Consider the following 17,534-nt stretch of genomic DNA (forward strand, 5'->3'; position numbering starts at 1 on the left):
GGTCGCCCATTCTCCTATGCTGCCCTCATTGTCTCTAACTTCCTTCTCCCAGACATCCGCGCTGTCGTCTCCTCCTCACCCCTGTTCAGGTTCAGTCTCAAGGCCTCGCTCCTCTCCTCTCTCTGTGTCGCGTCTGTGAACTGTGCAACGTGCGATGCAGTTGAATTCTCACGTGAGTGCGCACACACGGATTAATTCTATTGATGATGATGCGGATAGGGATGGAGACGCGTGTAAGGAGTGAGAAGAGTGTAAGGTGGGAGACGTGGCTAAGGTGGGAGACGTGGTTAAGGTGGGAGACGCTGGCAGGGAGTGGGTGGGGGGGGAGACGCGGGAAGATGGAGCCGGGAGTGGGAGCTCTGTGGTCGCCCCTAAATCAATGTTAAGTGTTGCGGTGATTGTGTGACTCACTCCGCTGCGCCCCGGATTAGTAAACACATTCTGCGGATCAATGTCGCCTGGTGCCCCCTCCACCACTTCTCCGCCCCCCACAGTCGCCCCCCGTCCCCTCTTTCCTCAAATCAATCCTCGCGTCTCGCCCCCCCCCCCGCCCAGCCCGCTACCAGCGACGACCGGAGCCGCGACCCCGCCTCGCCCCTCACCCCTCAACCTGACCCGGACCCGCGTCTCGATCAATAGCGTTAACAGGGCGGGGGTGGGGGGGGGGGCACCGGGGTAGAGGGGGCATGAGGCTTGCCCCTCTCGCTGCGCACCTAAGGCAATAGCTGTGACGCAAAGACTATCCGTTACGGGATGTCCACGTAATAACAGTCTAGCAGGAGAATACATCCATCTGTGCGGAGCATTAAATGTTTTACTCTCGTCTGCGTGGCGGAGTTTTCTCCGGGCTCTCCGGTTCCCTCTCACACGAAGCTGCTAGCAATGGCTCAAGCGAGCCTGACTCTGCCGATGAGGCACTAATATCGAAGCCGGTCTGGAGTTTAGCTTGTGTTGAGCCAATGCTGAAATGATGAACTCCCATAAAGCCGTGTGGCTGAGGGTATGTGTAAAACATATTTTTATTATTATTCATGTGGATGCACACGTATGGAATAGAGGCTTTTGTCTGATTATTTATCTTCTCATGAATGGAATCCATGGCCATGCATGTATGTTGAACTTATTACGCACCGTACGTTGCCAGCCGTGAGTTTTCAATCTGGATTTTAAAGTGCATAGCCCCAGTGGCTTCCTAATATCGGAAGGAAGAGCGTTCCAGACAGCCGCAGAAGAGCATCTGAAAGTGCTCGATGCAGTGACCGTCTTTGTTCGATGGCTATCCAAAAGCCGGTCCTGACCGGAGTTCGCGTGACGATGGTTTATGGTCCTTGGCCAAACATCCAAATGTAGGTATGTATGGATACATGTCCGACATTTTATTATTTTTATTATTTTCTGAGACAAATTAAAATTACCACAACAACAACCACCACCAACCACCAACCGCGACCACCAGGGTCCACTCACGTCTGCTGAGACATCTGGAGGTCAAAGGGAACTCGTTCGTGGGGTCACGGGGTCGCGGGGACTCGGGGGGGAGGGACACGCGGCGTGGCGCGGCCGTGATCACCACACGCACGCCCGCCGCTCTCCATCGGCCCTAGGGTCACACTCCATAGAAGGCGAATTACTCGGTTCACCGATGACGGCGATGGTAGACAATGTGTCCGGTATGTGTTTAGCGCGATACATAGAGCGACGTGGAACTTTATTTTAGGCTGAATCCTGCCCTATGAGCGAAACCAATCAATCAACCTCCGCGCCCTCCATATTTGGAGCCCAAATTCGAAGTTTATGGGTCTCAGTGTGATGAGTCTATGGGTCTCTGTGTAAGTTTATGGGCCTCTGTGTAACTCTATGGGTATCTGTACGAGTCATTGGTTACAGGCCTGAGACCATGGACTCGCTGCACTTCAGGATCCGGTTTGATCTCTGTGACTGTGCAGCTGCAACCCGGACTCGAACTCAGGTCTCACCGGTGCCGACTCAGCGCCCCGAGTCTTGAAAACATTCAGGCACCACCTCTGATGTTTTTTTTTATTACGCGGCTGAAGTGGTGTTTGTCTCTTGGTCGTTATCTTGAGCCGGAGACAGATTGTCCCAGTGTCTCCTTTTCTCCGTGCCTCTTGTCGGTGTGCCGCTGTCTGTCAGTATCTCTCCGTCTCTGCGAGCTCCATCGCCCATCCACAGGCACTGAGCGAGTGAATCATCGATTGCGTGATTCACTAAGTGATTGAGTGAGCGATTGGCTGATTGAGATTGATTGATTGATTGACACTCGAGTTCACGGCGCTTGGGTTCGAGACCCCGTGGGGACAAGAAGACTCCGCCTCCACCCCCCCCCCCGCCCCTCCTCGGCGCCGTTCGCAGAATATTTTCAATTAGGGAACGCGACGTCCGGTGTCGCGCGAGCTCGAGCCCCCCCGCCACACCGTCCGCTCCCCGCGCCCAAGAGACGCCCGATGCGGGATTGAAAATGACTCTCATCCTCCCCCCGCCCCTCCTGCTGCCCCCACAACTTCTCTCGTCTCCCCGTGTCTCCCATCCCCTCTTTAAGTCTCCCAGCCCGACTGCCTCAGCAACCCCTCCATTCACCCCCATCTGCCTCCCACCAATCACGATCTCTAATCCGCGCCTCGTTAAGGATGCGAACTAAACTAGAGCCGTGAGGGTCAGAGGTCACGTGGAGACGCCATCGCGGGGCTGAGCCCCCCACCCCTTCCCACTCTACTCAATGGCCCCCCACTCCCCACCCACTCTCTCCCCCCCTTCTATCCCCGCCACCCAACCCACGCCGCCATCCCCCATGGGAGCGGAGCAGTCCGATCGCAACGAGCGGTGTCTATGGGACACAGCTGCACTCTACTGGCAGTCTATACTGACAGTACATACAGGGTGTAGCGCCAGGGGTGAGTTTTGATGAGGACCCCCGGTGAGAGTGCACGCTGCTGCGTTTCCACGACCACTGCAGAGCGTGCAGGGCCACCTCGGATCGCTCTCAGATCACAGGGCCCAGGAGGGAGAGGCTCGCGTCTCCTTCCTCTGCATCGTGTGGCCCAGAACCATTAAACCGACTTTCACATGCGACGCATCACAATATTTAATTGGTAATAAAGATTGTCGCCGTATCAGTAATTAAAAATCTTCCACTCTAAGGAGCATTACCGTGGTGCGAATCGCATGTTAACAGCCCTACTGAGTCAGTGGTGGAAACTCCACATTCTTATGATGGGGGCGAGTGTTTACATCAGACAATCACTGTCGATCTTCCCAGGTGGTACTCTGTCAAGGCGAATGAGGTCAAGAGGTCATCACGACCGACCGACTGTGTTGGAGATTTCCACACTTTGCAACCGCCTCCTTGCTTCTGCAAGAGCCGCAGTTGTGGCTGAGAGTCGACACGACCCTCCCATCAGATGATCTCAACACCACCAGCTGCCTCTCAGTGCCCCCTCTTCTTAAACTTGCGACCAAGGGGAAGGCCAGATGCTGGGATGAGGCGTCGAGAAGGAAGTATTTCTGGCAGAACGCGCTGGTAGCGATGTGAGGTGGTGGCCTCAGCTCGATCCACGCGGACGTCTTGATTCTCATGGCTCAATGTGCGAATCGCGAGCACAAATAATTAATTCTGACTGAATAATAATAATAGATTCATCATCGTGGGTTAGGAGGGCAGCGGGTGACGCAGCGGTAACACCCATGCCTAACAGCAAGAAGAACAGGGGTTTACTTCCTGACTTGAGTCCCTTTCTGCGTGTAAAGTTTGCATGTTCTAACCCTGTTCTGCATGAATCTCCTCTGGGTTCTCAAGTTTCATCCCATCGCAACAACACACATGTTAATGGTATTGGCCCAAACATCCAACTGCGGTAAGTGTATCTTCCCATAACTCGAGTGGTATTACACACAGTAGCAGCGGCAGCAGCACAGACATCGCCCGCTACTGCGAGAAATTTGGCAGGACCCTCGCGAAAAAAGGAGTCCCGGGGCTCCCTGGGTGAAAATTTCGGTCGGCCCCGCACCTCCGATGAACACGATTGGTGATGTACGGTGCAAAAGATGTTCTATATATATACTGCATACAAGACCGCGTACCAACTTCACCACTAGCACGAGTTGCTCGCTCATGAGACCTTGGTGCATAAAATATATTTTAAAACGTATAATTACTTATAGATAATATACATTAATATACGGCATGATTTGTATAGCGTATGGGTCTGCTGAGAGGCACTGGACCCCTACATGCGCGTGCGTGTCGTGACTGGAATACCGGAGTATCGCGTTATTGTGACTCCGCTTCTTAACCCAGGAATGCCTCCCTGAGTCTCAAGGTTCTTTGTCAGGAGGGTCCTGCCAAGTTGTCGACGTTGCTGTAGCTGCTGTGATCCCAAATGGGCAATGTTTTTGCACTGGTATGACTTACCAGTACCGGTTACAATGTGTGCGTGTGTTTAGAGTGAGCGGAGGCGCAGTGGTTAGCGCTACGAACCCGGCAACCCGAGTTCAAACGGCCAACATCAGTGACGATTATCTAAACCGGTCCTGGGCCTCCCCTAGGTCGACTCATCCTCAAATGAGCACCTGGCGCGGGCCTGGTTCTGGCCACACTACTCCCGCGTGTGTTTAGCTTGGTATTCATAGATGCACGTTACAGCACTTGCCCCAATCTGTCTGTCTGTCTACCCGGGTATCTTTGCCTCTGGGAGGAGTATGTGAGGAGGAGGGATGATGTAGGGGAACCGCGTCGCATCCCGCACGACTCTCACGGCAACCTCATCGATCCCTCTTCCTCCTCTCTCTAATTGTGCGCGGTTACGGGGAGAGTGTGGGGAGAGAGCGTGGGGGAGCGTCTCGAAGCTCCGTAGAGAAGACACGAGTGGTGGTGGTGGGGGGGGGGGGTAAGCATGTCCCTCCGGTGGGCCCAGGGTAACTCGGCCCCCTGGGTCCCGCGGTATCGACTGTGACCCAGGCGCAAACCCACATACACCCTCACACACACCCACACACACTCATACATATACTTCACAAAGATCCCCTGTATAGACGTAACAGACTTTTGGGGCAAGTGCTGTTACTAGCACCTACGAAGGCCGACACGGCACGCGGGTGGGTGGCCAGCACCACGCCCGGTCGCCTTTGCCTCCCCAGTGGCGCTGTTTAAACATCACATCAGGTACTCGTTTGAGGCCGAGTCGATTTAGGGGAAGTCCAGGACCGATTCATATATTCATCACTTGTCTTGACCGTGAGCGCGAATCGCTAACACCCACACACACTTGCTCATACATACATATATACACTCACCCTCCCCTACGCATCCATGCACACTCATACACATGCTCTGCACAATAAACCCTTCACCGTAACCGAATGAAACAACCGGTATTACCGGTTACCGGTTTGCCCTACAAAACAAATGGAAGCCGCCACAACAGCGGTGGAGCGATCACGAGCTCGCCGCTGGACCTGGCTGGCAACGCAGAGGTCGCCGGCTCGTTTCCATCTCCCTGGCGCGCCAGTTGAAACAACGGGGAAAGTTGCTGCAGCCGGTACGCTCCGTTCATGACTCCACTACAATGGAAACGGTTAACCGGTTACCGTTAAACAGCCACAATATGTACACACCTACACACCGTGTACATTAAATCCAAGAATGCACATATATACTGCATAGTATACACAATACACACGAACCTATACAACACGGACACTAATCTCCATATATACAGCAACCTACAAACAAGACGCACACGCAATGCACTAAATACACAATGCACGCTATACGCATTGCAGAACATACACTCTACAACATCTATACACACAGTACAGTCACCTGCACAAACCCTCACTACATACACCATACACACACAGACACCGCTATACACACTACTCTACACACCACTACAACACACACAAATCCCCCGTGTAACCTTAGCAGACGGTTGGGGTAAGTGCGGTGAGCGTAAACACCACGATGTACATTATATACACCACACGAATCGTACACATACATTGCAAACCGCACATTGTATACACGGCACTACAATATATACACAATACAGTATACAATAAATATACAGACACACACCTGCACGTATCCACACCGCACAGGACCATATAGTGTAAACGCTATACACCCCACACACCCGTAATGTAAATTACAATGTTCTCGAAATCTTTGAAATATTAATTTGCCAAAATATAATTATATTTACGATAATGGTAAATTTTAAATTAGATTGTTAAATCTTGATTAGAATGGTTCGCATATAGTCGTTCAATCTAAAATTATCCTTTTAAGCATCGTGATGAACACAAATGCATAGCCACAGATCTAACATGACTGTGACCCTGCGACAGCATTGCAGACACAGCCACCGTGCTGCGACTGTGGCAATGCAACAACATAAACGGTGGAGCGTACAGGAAGCCCCCATTGCACATCGAGATGCATTGGCTCTCATAGAGACATACAGAGACCCATAGAGACGCACAGAGACACACATTGTAGACAGTAACCACGCGACTGTGGCAATGCAACACAAACTATGGACAGCACAGTAAGCCCACTGTGGTCTGCGCTCGTTCGACGGAGGGGGAACAGCCAAACGACACCAACTCTCTCTGCTGAAGCCCTCTCGTCGTGGCGAGCTCCCTGATAACAGCCTCCTGTCGTATTGCTGCCATCGTGCGCAAGAGTCGAGGCCTAGAATACGTGAGCCGAGCGTCTCGCCTCGCGCGTGCCGAGTGTGACGCTAAAGCCAATAGAAGGCAGGCGAGGCGAGCCACGCACGGCAGGTGGGGTGAGCCGCGTCCCCGAGATGAGGGCGTGCGGGGTTGTGTACTTTGCGTGTCTTCTCGAGTGCAGAATGGATCGTGCACGCACTCGGCGTGTACGTGTTGCAAGAGGGTCGCGGCTCGACTCCCGCAGGCCGCGCTGGATAATACTGCTGCTGGAGTATTCACCGAACAGTTTCTGTCTACCAGTATATGCGACGTCTGCGTCGCCGTGGAAGTTAAAGATCCAGTGAACGCATTTGAAAAGAGAAGTCCATTGCGTGCCGGCCCTCACCCTCTGACATGTGAGCGACGGCTCACTTCAGAATCTTTATTTATTGGGGGGTCACGCGCCGCAGTATCGCCCCTTGCTTGCGCGATGGGACCGGACTCGTGTACTGTGTTCCACCGTTATCCTTGTTGTCGTAATGTACTCTATGTCGAACTTCTTTCGCACCGTACGTAGCACACCGTGCTAATCGGAGGACAACAAACTAAACAGAAAAAAGCAGTTCTAAAGATGTGTGGCATCAAGTGCGTATTGTAGTGCACAATGTATATTACGTGGGGTGCATTGTATATTGTTTAGTGGTCGTTTAACCATACTTCACCACGCCGGTCCTCGTGTATTGGTGTGAGGCCTTTTGTGTCTCGCTACGTTTCTGAAAGCATCCGCGCGTGTATCCACCCAGCAGTGTCAATGGGCTCACCGCGTGAGTCTATCGGCAGGACATGCTCAGCTCAGCCAACACCTTCCGACATGTATCAAACACGTGGAAGAGTAGGCCAAATACCATTCGAGTTCGCTCGAGTGGAAGCTTTTCCGCCAGCAGTGGCGTGAGCGAGCAATTGCATGGCGACACCTTTACCTTATTAATGCACAAACAATACTACACATCGTAAACACGATGACGGCCGCCGTTTAGCCACTGATGGTAACGTCACGACGGCGCTTGTGCCGGGCTGGGTGCAACTTGCTGCGTTTTATCCGCCCAACGCTCTGCTCGTTGTTGTGAACGTTGCTCCTCTGCCCTCCGCTGTTGTTGGAGGGCGACTGCATCCAACTGCCCAGCAGCAGCAGCGTCCTTCACGAGCCTCCTCCACAGAGGCCGATCTTGACACCGCTGGTACCGGTCTTCGGCAAGTCCACTCAGATCCATAATCCTCCTGTACCGCATCAGCTCATCTCTCCTCCAGCCTGTACCACACCCGTTTAGCCCCCTTAGAAGCTGGCTGGGTATGCACATACACACACATATACCATACAATCACATATACATACACACGCGTTATGCATACACCACATTTAACATACGCCCGACTCGTATACGCGTTCACGATTGTCAAAAAGTGGCTCAGCGAATTGAGCCCCGAGTGAGATAAACAAAACATCCTCCACACATTCTTCCCAGGAGAACAACGTGGGGATAAATAGGCGACGTATCGGGCAATGGCCCTGCTGCATAGCACGTGGGGCGCAAGAGTGAGATGGTATGGATGACACACGCAGCGCAGATGCCGTGTCAATCAATCCTCGTACGACACACACACACCTACACAATACACACACAGTAGACACAATACACACACTACACACACCGTACACAATACACACAGTAGACAATACACACACTACACACATCGTACACAATACACACAGTCGACACAATACACACACTACACACACCGTACACAATGCACACACCGTACACAATACACACAGTAGCCACAATACACACACTACACACACCGTACACAATACACAAACAGTAGACAACACACACACTACACATACCGTACACAATACACACACAGTAGACACAACACACACTACACACACCGTGCACAATACACACAGTATACAATACACACACCGTACACAATACACACAGTAGACACAACACACACTACACACACCGTACACAATACACACACAGTAGACACAACACACACACAGTAGACACAATAAACACACTACACACACCGTAGACATATATACACACAGTAGACAATACACACACTACACACACTGTACACAATACACACAGTAGATACAATACACACACTACACACACCGTACACAATACACACAGTAGACACAACACACACGACACACACCGTACACAATACACACAGTAGACACAATAAACACACTACACACACCGTACACATATACACACACAGTAGACAATACACACACTACACACACCGTACACAATACACACACAGTAGACGCAATACACACACTACACACATCGTACACAATACACACAGTAGACACAACACACACTACACACACCGTACACAATGCACACACCGTACACAATACACACACTACACACACCGTACACAATACACACAGTAGACGCAATACACACACCACACACACCGTACACAATACACACACCGTATACACTACACACACCGTACACAATGCACACACTACACACACCGTACACAATACACACACACCGTACACAATGCACACACACTGTACACAATACACATACAGTAGACAATACACGCACAGTAGACACACTACACACACCGTACACAATGCACACACCGTACACAATACACACAGTAGACACAATACACACAGTAGACACAATATACACACATTATACACAATACACGCACAGTAGAAACACTACACACACTGCACACAACGTACACAATGCACACAGTAGACAATACACACACTACACACACCGTACACAATACACATACAGTAGACACAATACACATACAGTAGACACAACACACACACTACACACACCGTACACAATACACACCACACATACCGTACACAATACACACACAGTAGACACAATACACACACCGTACATAATATACACACACCGTACACAATACACATAGTAGACACAATACACACACCACACACACCGTACACAATACACATACAGTATACACAATACACACACCGTACACAATACACACAGTAGACACTACACACAGTATACATAACACACACTACACACACTGTACACAATACACACACAGTATACACAATACACACACCGTACACAATACACACAGTAGACAATACACACAGAGTAGACACAACACACACACTACACACACAGTAGACACAATACACACAGCAGACAATACACAGAGTAGACACAACACACACACTACACACACCGTACACAATACACACAGCAGACACAATACACACACTACACACGCCATACACACACTGCTCCCACCGGGCCCCGTAATAAAGTACAGTATACATGTACTGTTCACACTGCATTTGTTTACATACCCTGTACACACTGTACTTGTTTACGCATGCGGTTTACACTGTCATTGTTTACCACTAAGAATCGGAGTAAAGGACGTTTCCGAAGCGCGGCATTCATCAACTCATAACGCCATTACCTCTAATTAATTATTTGTTAACTTGTAACGGCGTTACTTCTCATTCCCTCTCAACCTGTAACGCCGTTCCTGCTCAATCATCCTTAACTCCTCACGCCGTTACCTTTCATTGGGAAGTTTTTCCTGTTAAGTGGAGAGTTCCTGCGGATCAGAAAGCGCCATGATCCCCCCTCGCCCCGCCCCTCCCCCCAGTCTCGCGTTTCCAGCGCTGCGCTGAGGGGCGGGGGTGTGGGGGGTGTTGGATTAACGAGGGCGCTCTGATTGCCATCAGCGCCGGGCGGGGGCTATTGTCAGCGATGACTTGCAAAAGCATGAAGCGGATTTAATATACCCCCCACCCCACCACACCAACAGCCCCCCACCATTCCCCCCACCACACCAATAGCCCCCCACCCATGCCCCCCACCACACCAACAGCCCCCCACCCATTCCCCCCCACCCATTCCCCCCACCCCACCACACCAACAGCCCCTCACCATTCCCCCCACTCCACCAACAGCCCTCCACCAATTCCCCCCACCACAATAACAGCCCCCCACCTATTCCCCCCACCACACTAACAGCCCCCCACCAATTCCCTCACCACACTAACAGCCCCCCACCACACTAACAGCTCCCCCCCTCCCCAGAGCTACACTCTGAGCGGTCGGCCCTGCAGGTCGCGCCGCGCGTCACGGATCAGTGGCACCTGGATCAGTGGCACCTGGATCAGTGGCACTTGGATCTGTGTCAATGACGGAGCCCCCTCCCCCAGTGCGCATACATTTACATAAAAATATAGGGGGGGGGGGCGTCATCACTGCCGGATCCATCGCCCGCGACCTCCAGACGAGTCCTGATATCCGCCTCTCGACACTCGTGGTCACTCACGCTCGCTGTCACACTCACCCTCGCTTATATTTACACTCACCCTCACACTTACTATGACTGGCAGATGCACTACCTTTGCTCCCCAATGTGCCACCTTTATGTATTTTATCCGCCCAGCCCTCTGCTCGTTGTTGTGAGCGTTGCTCCTCCGTTCTCGGCTCTTGCTGGAGGGCAGTGGTCGCCAACTGCTGCCAGTAGTGTCGTCGTTCACGAGTCTCCTCCTCCACAGAGGCCGAACTTGGCTGAGAAGACTCGGAGCTTCGTGTAGAGCGACAGCCCCAGGTAGCTTCCACACAGCAGCGTTACGCAGCTGATGAAAAGATAATGCCGCAGGACTGATTCGGAGTGAGACATCAGCTGCCAAACCGGAGCTGGTCACAGACACACTGTGACGAGCTATTGATTTCAAGTTGAGACGACCTAGGGGAGGCCCAGGACCGGCTCAGATATCAATCTCCGCTTATGTTAGTCATGCACTAACCACTACGCCACCGCCCCACCCAGCATCATATTAAATCATCTCTCCAGCACGACAAAACCATTGTCATTGTTACCGGTGTCTATGGATATCGGCCGATCACTGGTGCGACCACGTGAGGGCAAGGTGTGGGAAGTAGCGACCAGAGTACAATCCCAGCTCACGACCAAAAACAGTGGCGAATATTTTAACAAGTCCTGGGCCTCCTATAGATCCACTCAGCCTTAAATGTGTACCTTGTGCGATGTGTAAACAGCACTCCGGAGGGAAAGACTGCCGAACTTGGTGTTGACCAACCACCCCCTTGTGTGCCGTTCCGGCCTGCACAGGTGCTCGCTAACAGCACTTACCGAATAGCCTGTTGTGGCTATACTGTGGGAAAGGGGACTTTGTATTTTAAGGGGTGAGTCCAGGTAAGAGATGAATACATTGTACTGCAGGTAAGACTTGGCACATGCAAGATCTCAGTACAGGTGACTGAGGTGAGTACAAGTGCGAGTGCTGCCGAATGCAGGTGAGTGGGGTGAGCGTCGAGCTAAGGGGACCCATCAACGGGGGTCCCCTCCCTCTGCCCCCCTCCCACCCCCTCACCAACCCCGCCCCTCGGTATGCGGCCCCCGTTATCGCGCAAATCCTCATCGCGGCGCGGACAAAGAGGCATTGACGAGGTGGGGAGGGAGAGGGGGAGGAGGGGAGCCGCTACAATCCGCATCATTATCCCGTCAGCGGCGCGTCCGCCAGGGCCATTAGCGCCCAAGGTGCGGGGGTGGTGAGGGTGTGGGGGGAATGGGGGTGCCTATGCGGAGCGCCCCCCCCCTCCTCCTAGAAGCTAGGTGAGCCCCCTCCCCAGGTGACCCCATCTCCAGGTAAACCCCCGTGACACGCTCAGCCATGCCCCCCCCCCCAACCGCGTGTCTTATGGGGGTCCTCACTCCTGGACCCCCTTAAGGTCCCTGAGTATCCCTGGGGGGACTCTTGGGCCCCGCGTAGAGAAATGGGCGGAGGGGGCTCAAGGGGAGGGTGTTGTGAGGCGGGGGAGGCGCTGATGGACGCGCGGCTTCAAACAGCAGAGGCATTCAGCGCTGTTGCGCCTGGCGCCTCCATGTCCCCCTCCCTCCCCATCTCTCCATTATCATCTCTCTCCATCTCCCTACATCTCCCTACTGTTTCCAACTCCCATACCCCCTATCTCATGGTACTCTCCCTCTCTGCATCTCCCAATCTCTCATCTACCTCCATCTTTATTCTCCACACCTCCATGGCCCCCTTTCTCTCTTCCTCTATCTTCCCAGGTTCTCACCTCTCCTCCATCTTCCCTCTCTCCCTCAATCTCCCCTCTCTGCAATTCTCATTTCCCTCCATCTCCCTTCCTATCTTCATCACCCCTATCTCCCTCCCTGTCTCTCCATCCATCTCCCGGTCTCCTACTCCTTTCCTCCCTTGATCTCCCATCTCCCCCTTTTCCTTCCATCTCCCATCTGCATTCACCCCCCTTCATCTCCCCTTTATCTCCCCTCTCCCCCTTTAACCTCCACTATCCCCCATAACCCCCCCCCCCCCCCCCCCCCATGTGGCTCTCAATGCGGACATTCACGGGGCGCTGCCCCCTCAGTGCTGCCCGTGAGAGACGAGGCCGCGACTCTCTCGCCGAGGCCGCTGATTAAAGGGCCCCATTCTTCCCTCTGGGTCCGGGCCCCTCTCCCCATCCCTCTCCCGTCGCCCCCTCCCCGCCCCGTGTCGCGAGTCGCTCCGCTCGGTGTCGCGCCGCGCGGTCCGAAGGCGCCGCGCGGCCTCAGTTCTCAGAGCCAAGGGGCCCGGAACGCGGCCCCAGGGCCACGTGGGGAGGAGGAGGGGGCGTGGGGAGAGAAGGGGGGAGGGAGAGCAGAAAGTGAGGAGACGGGGAGAGATAGAGGAGAGAGAAGGGAGAGAGATAGCGAGGAGATGGGATAGGCGATATAAGGGAATGGGGAGCGGGGAGAGAGCTGGGAGAGGGGAAATAGGAAGAGGACACAGGAGCGGGGGAGAGGAGGGAGATAAGCACAGAGGGAGAGATAGATGTAGGAATAAGAGGATGGGGAGAGAGAAGAGGCAGAGAAGCGAGATGAGAGGAGAGTGGGGAGAGAAGAGAGAAGTGGGTACAAAGGAGAGATAGGAGCGAGATAAGAGAGGAGAGCGCGGGGGAGAGCAGAGGAATAGACATCTTCATCTCCAACGCGCGTCCTGCCCGGGGAGAGGGACGGGGGGCGCGGGGGCTGTGATCTCCTGCCAGAAGCGCCCGCGGGGAAGGGAGAGGGGCAAGGGGAGGGCACGGGAGAGGGCACGGGACAGAGAGAGGCAGGGAGAGAGGGAGGGGAGAGCGTGGATCTCGCGTGGGAGCGCGCTGTCGCCTGTGACTCCTCGCCACGGCCCAGCGGAGTCGGGGAGAGTCCAGTGAGAAGGGAGAGCGGGGAGATGGGGGGAGGAGAGAAGAGAGATCTGAGAGAAGGGAGACAGAGGACAGAGGGGAGAGCGAGAGAAGAGACGGGAGAGTGACGAGTGATGGGAATGGAGGAGCGGGGAACGAGGGATGAGAGGGATAGGGTGGAGGGGCCGAGCTCCCCTCTTCACGTCGAGTCACGCCTCCCTAAACCCGCAATTAATTCTCCGAATTAATTAATGAATTATCTCCGCTGGGTCAAAGGTCCCGTGTGCGCTGCGGCTTTAACAGCCAATCAGCGCTTGCGGCGCGCGCCAATCATTTACGCGTCCCCCCCCCCCCCAGGTGTAGGCACCATCGACATAAAAACATCAACCACCGCAACAACAAAGACAAAGATTCCCCAGCATAGCCTTAAAAACATTATTGGGGCGAGTGCTGTTGGCGAGCGTCTATGAAAGCTGTCGTGGCACACGAGAGGGGGGTGGGGGTGACCAGCACAACGCCCGGCCGCCTTTGTCTCCATAATGGCGATGTTTAGACACCGCATCAGGTCCCGCTCCTCACAACAACCACCACAGCCACCGCCACCACCTTGAGGCCACGTGAACCATATTCCCGTTTCCCTCATCACCTCCCCGTGTCCCTCGCCACCGCCACGTGTTTCTCACCGACTGTTCCTCGAGCAGTGCAAGGGAAAAAGCAGAGAGAATAGTGACTTACAGTGTTGCGTAGCGGTTAGCGCGCTGCGCTACGAACCCGGTGACCCGACTTCGATTCCCACTCACGGCCAACACCGATCATGGGCCTCCTCTAGGTCGACTCAACCTCAAATGAGTACCTGCTGCGGTGTATACACATCGCCACTGGGGAGACAAAGGCGGCCGGGCGTGGTGTTGGCCACCCACCTCCTCGTGTGCCGTGTCGGCCTTCATAGGTGCTCTCGACAGAACTTGCCCCAACAGTTTGTTATAGGCGATACGGGGGCTCTTTGTCTTTGTGTAGTGGTGACCTGCGGTGTGGTCGCGGTGGTTGAACACGGGGAGTAAGGGATGCCTCGGTGTGAGTCTGGTAAAGACGGAGCCCTCGACATGGGAGGATGGAATCGACGAGGAAGTCCACGCGAACCTTGACCACATCTCTGAGGACGGAGCGTCTGAGAGTGTTGATGCGACATGGATGTGTGTGCATGTGTACAGTATACGTGTATGGAGATCGGTGGCGCAGTGGTTAGTGTACTGCGCTATCGATCGGTTCAGATGTTCAGATGTTTCAGCGAGAAACATCTGAACCGAGTTCCTGGGCCTGTCTTATGTTAACTCGGCCTCAAATGGAGGAGCACCTGGTGCAGTGAGTGAACCCGAGGCGGCGGAGCGTGGTGCGAGCCGCTCCACCATCCTTCGTGCGCCGCAGCGACCTTAACAGGTGCTCGCTGACAGCACTTAGCAGCGCGCACGGATACACAGGGAGTCTTTGTGTGCGTGGTGTTTCATTTTGTATGCCTCCCCCCTCTCTCCTACTCCTCCCCCGTCTGCCCCTTGGACCCCCCTCGTCTCCCGACCCCCCCTCCTCGGATCAGTGTTGACGCCGCGTGGATTAGGGACCCGGTCTCCTCTGCGCTGAGTCTTCAATTTATATCGATTCCGTTAGCGGGCGGTCAGGGGGTGGGGTAGGAGGTGAGGGGGGTGGGTAGGGGACGGGAGCGGGGGCGACGTTACCATAGAAATCAGGTAAGTTACCCTGACGCTGGTGTTACCATGGTAATGTGCTCGTTCACCATGGTAACAGGCGCGGGTCCCATGGTAACTGACTAGTGTACCATCCCACAATGTCCACTGCTTGTGCAGGTGACATGGGTCCTGTGCACGACAGTGAGTCTGCGTCTGTCTACATCTGTGGCCAATATGAGAACCGGTCATGGCCTTCCCCTAGGTAGACTGAATGCTAAATTAATGCCTGGTGCGCTGTGTAAGCATCGGCGTTCTGTGTGAACATGATCACTCACATGCGCAGGTGTTTCTCACAGAGAAGAGGGCACGACTCCCACCATGCCTTGTGTGCCATGTAAATCCTTTGCCAGCCTTGTCGAGACCACTAACCACAGTAGAGCTGAACCTGTGGCCGTATTTGATTCCTGCCAGCACGCATGTTCCCGTTGTGATGGTATTTCCCATCACCTGTACAGGAGATGTTTCGGGTGGACCGCATTCTCAGTTGCATGTTCACGTTTTCACAAATCCCTTGTAGACAAGTCCTACTGGACTTCACGGTGAAAGAGCGTATGAGCACATTGGTGTGTCTTGTGGAAATTCGCATATTCATTATACTTTGTGTTCCGGAATTTGTGAATATTTTTAATGTGTGTGTTTTATGTGTCTGAGTATATGCATTCTATCAATATTTTGTACATGTGCGCATAGGTATTAGGGTTAGTTTTAATGATAACGGATGAGCCGGTAACCTTATGATTCAGAACGATTACCGGTTCCGAACGTCAGGAACCGGTAATCGTTTCCAGGTGAATGTAAATAATGAATGTATCGATTGGCACGCACAAACGGCACGGCGGCCCAAGTCACCGCGCGCTTCTTTTGCCCCCCCCCCCCCCCCGCAATTGCCTTGCTCGCTTCGCTGCTTGCGGAATGGCCTCCACTAGAAGCCGCTCTACGAGAAAAATATTTTCTTTCGAACTGCGTTTTGTGTTTAGCGTGTTGTCCTTCCCCTGAACCTCCGATTAGTACGATTGGCTACGTACCGTATGAGGGACTTTGGTCTACTCTTCCACGCTGAACAGACGTTTTGGAAAAGGTGATCGTACCATATTTTACTGCACTGCACGTGAATTGCCGATGGACTGCGGTGAACCCGTTAGTACGGCTAGGTGGACAGAGGCGGGTGCGAGGATTTAAATAACTCGCCCCATTGTTTCAACTGCCAAGCCTGGAGATGGAATCGAGCCGATTCATGTCCAGCGTGCTGCCCGCTCAGTCTCTCATGTTTATTGATTCATTCATTTCTATTTGTGTGCCGAAAACCGGTAACCGAGTTTTTCATACGGTAATCGGCAACGAAAACAATCAATTAGTACACACACACATATACACAGGAATATACACTCGACTTATGGAGGCTACACGGGTGATCTTGTATGTATGTTGAACTTATTTCGCACCGCACGTTCCAACCGCTAATCGCAGGTGCAAGGGAAGCACAGCAAACTAAACATGAAAAGCAGTTATAAAGAAATGAGATTTCAATCTAAATTTCAAATTGCATCGCTGCAGTGGCTTCCTAATATATTTCTAATATATTTGTTCCCAATAATATATTTCTGTATATGTGTATATATGTGTCTGGAGCGGTGGCGCAGTGGTTAGCGCACTTCGCTACGAACCCTGCCCCCGGAGTTCAATTCCCGCTCACGGCCAACACCAGTGACGATTATTTGAACCGGTCCCGGGCCTCCCCCATATCAGCCTCAAATTGAGTACCTGGAGCGGTGTGTAAACATCGCCACTGGAGAGACAAAGGCGGTCGGGCTTGATGCTGGCCACTCAACCCTTCGTGTGCCGTCCCGGCCTT

General features: G+C 53.2%; 1 long non-coding RNA gene across 1 annotated transcript; it reads right to left on the reverse strand.

The window, feature by feature from the left end:
* Positions 1-1,370: 1,370 nt before the first annotated feature.
* Positions 1,371-10,470, reverse strand: LOC142921385 (uncharacterized). Its single transcript, XR_012939383.1, has 2 exons — positions 10,292-10,470; positions 1,371-8,013 (listed from the first exon to the last, which is right to left on the reverse strand). It is a non-coding gene; the product is annotated as an uncharacterized LOC142921385 (long non-coding RNA).
* Between the last annotated feature and the right edge of the window lie 7,064 nt (positions 10,471-17,534).

The sequence above is a fragment of the Petromyzon marinus genome, chromosome 5 (assembly GCF_048934315.1).
Source record: "Petromyzon marinus isolate PM22_M1 ecotype Great Lakes invasive population chromosome 5, UKy_Petmar_22M1.pri1.0, whole genome shotgun sequence".
NCBI lineage: Eukaryota > Metazoa > Chordata > Hyperoartia > Petromyzontiformes > Petromyzontidae > Petromyzon > Petromyzon marinus.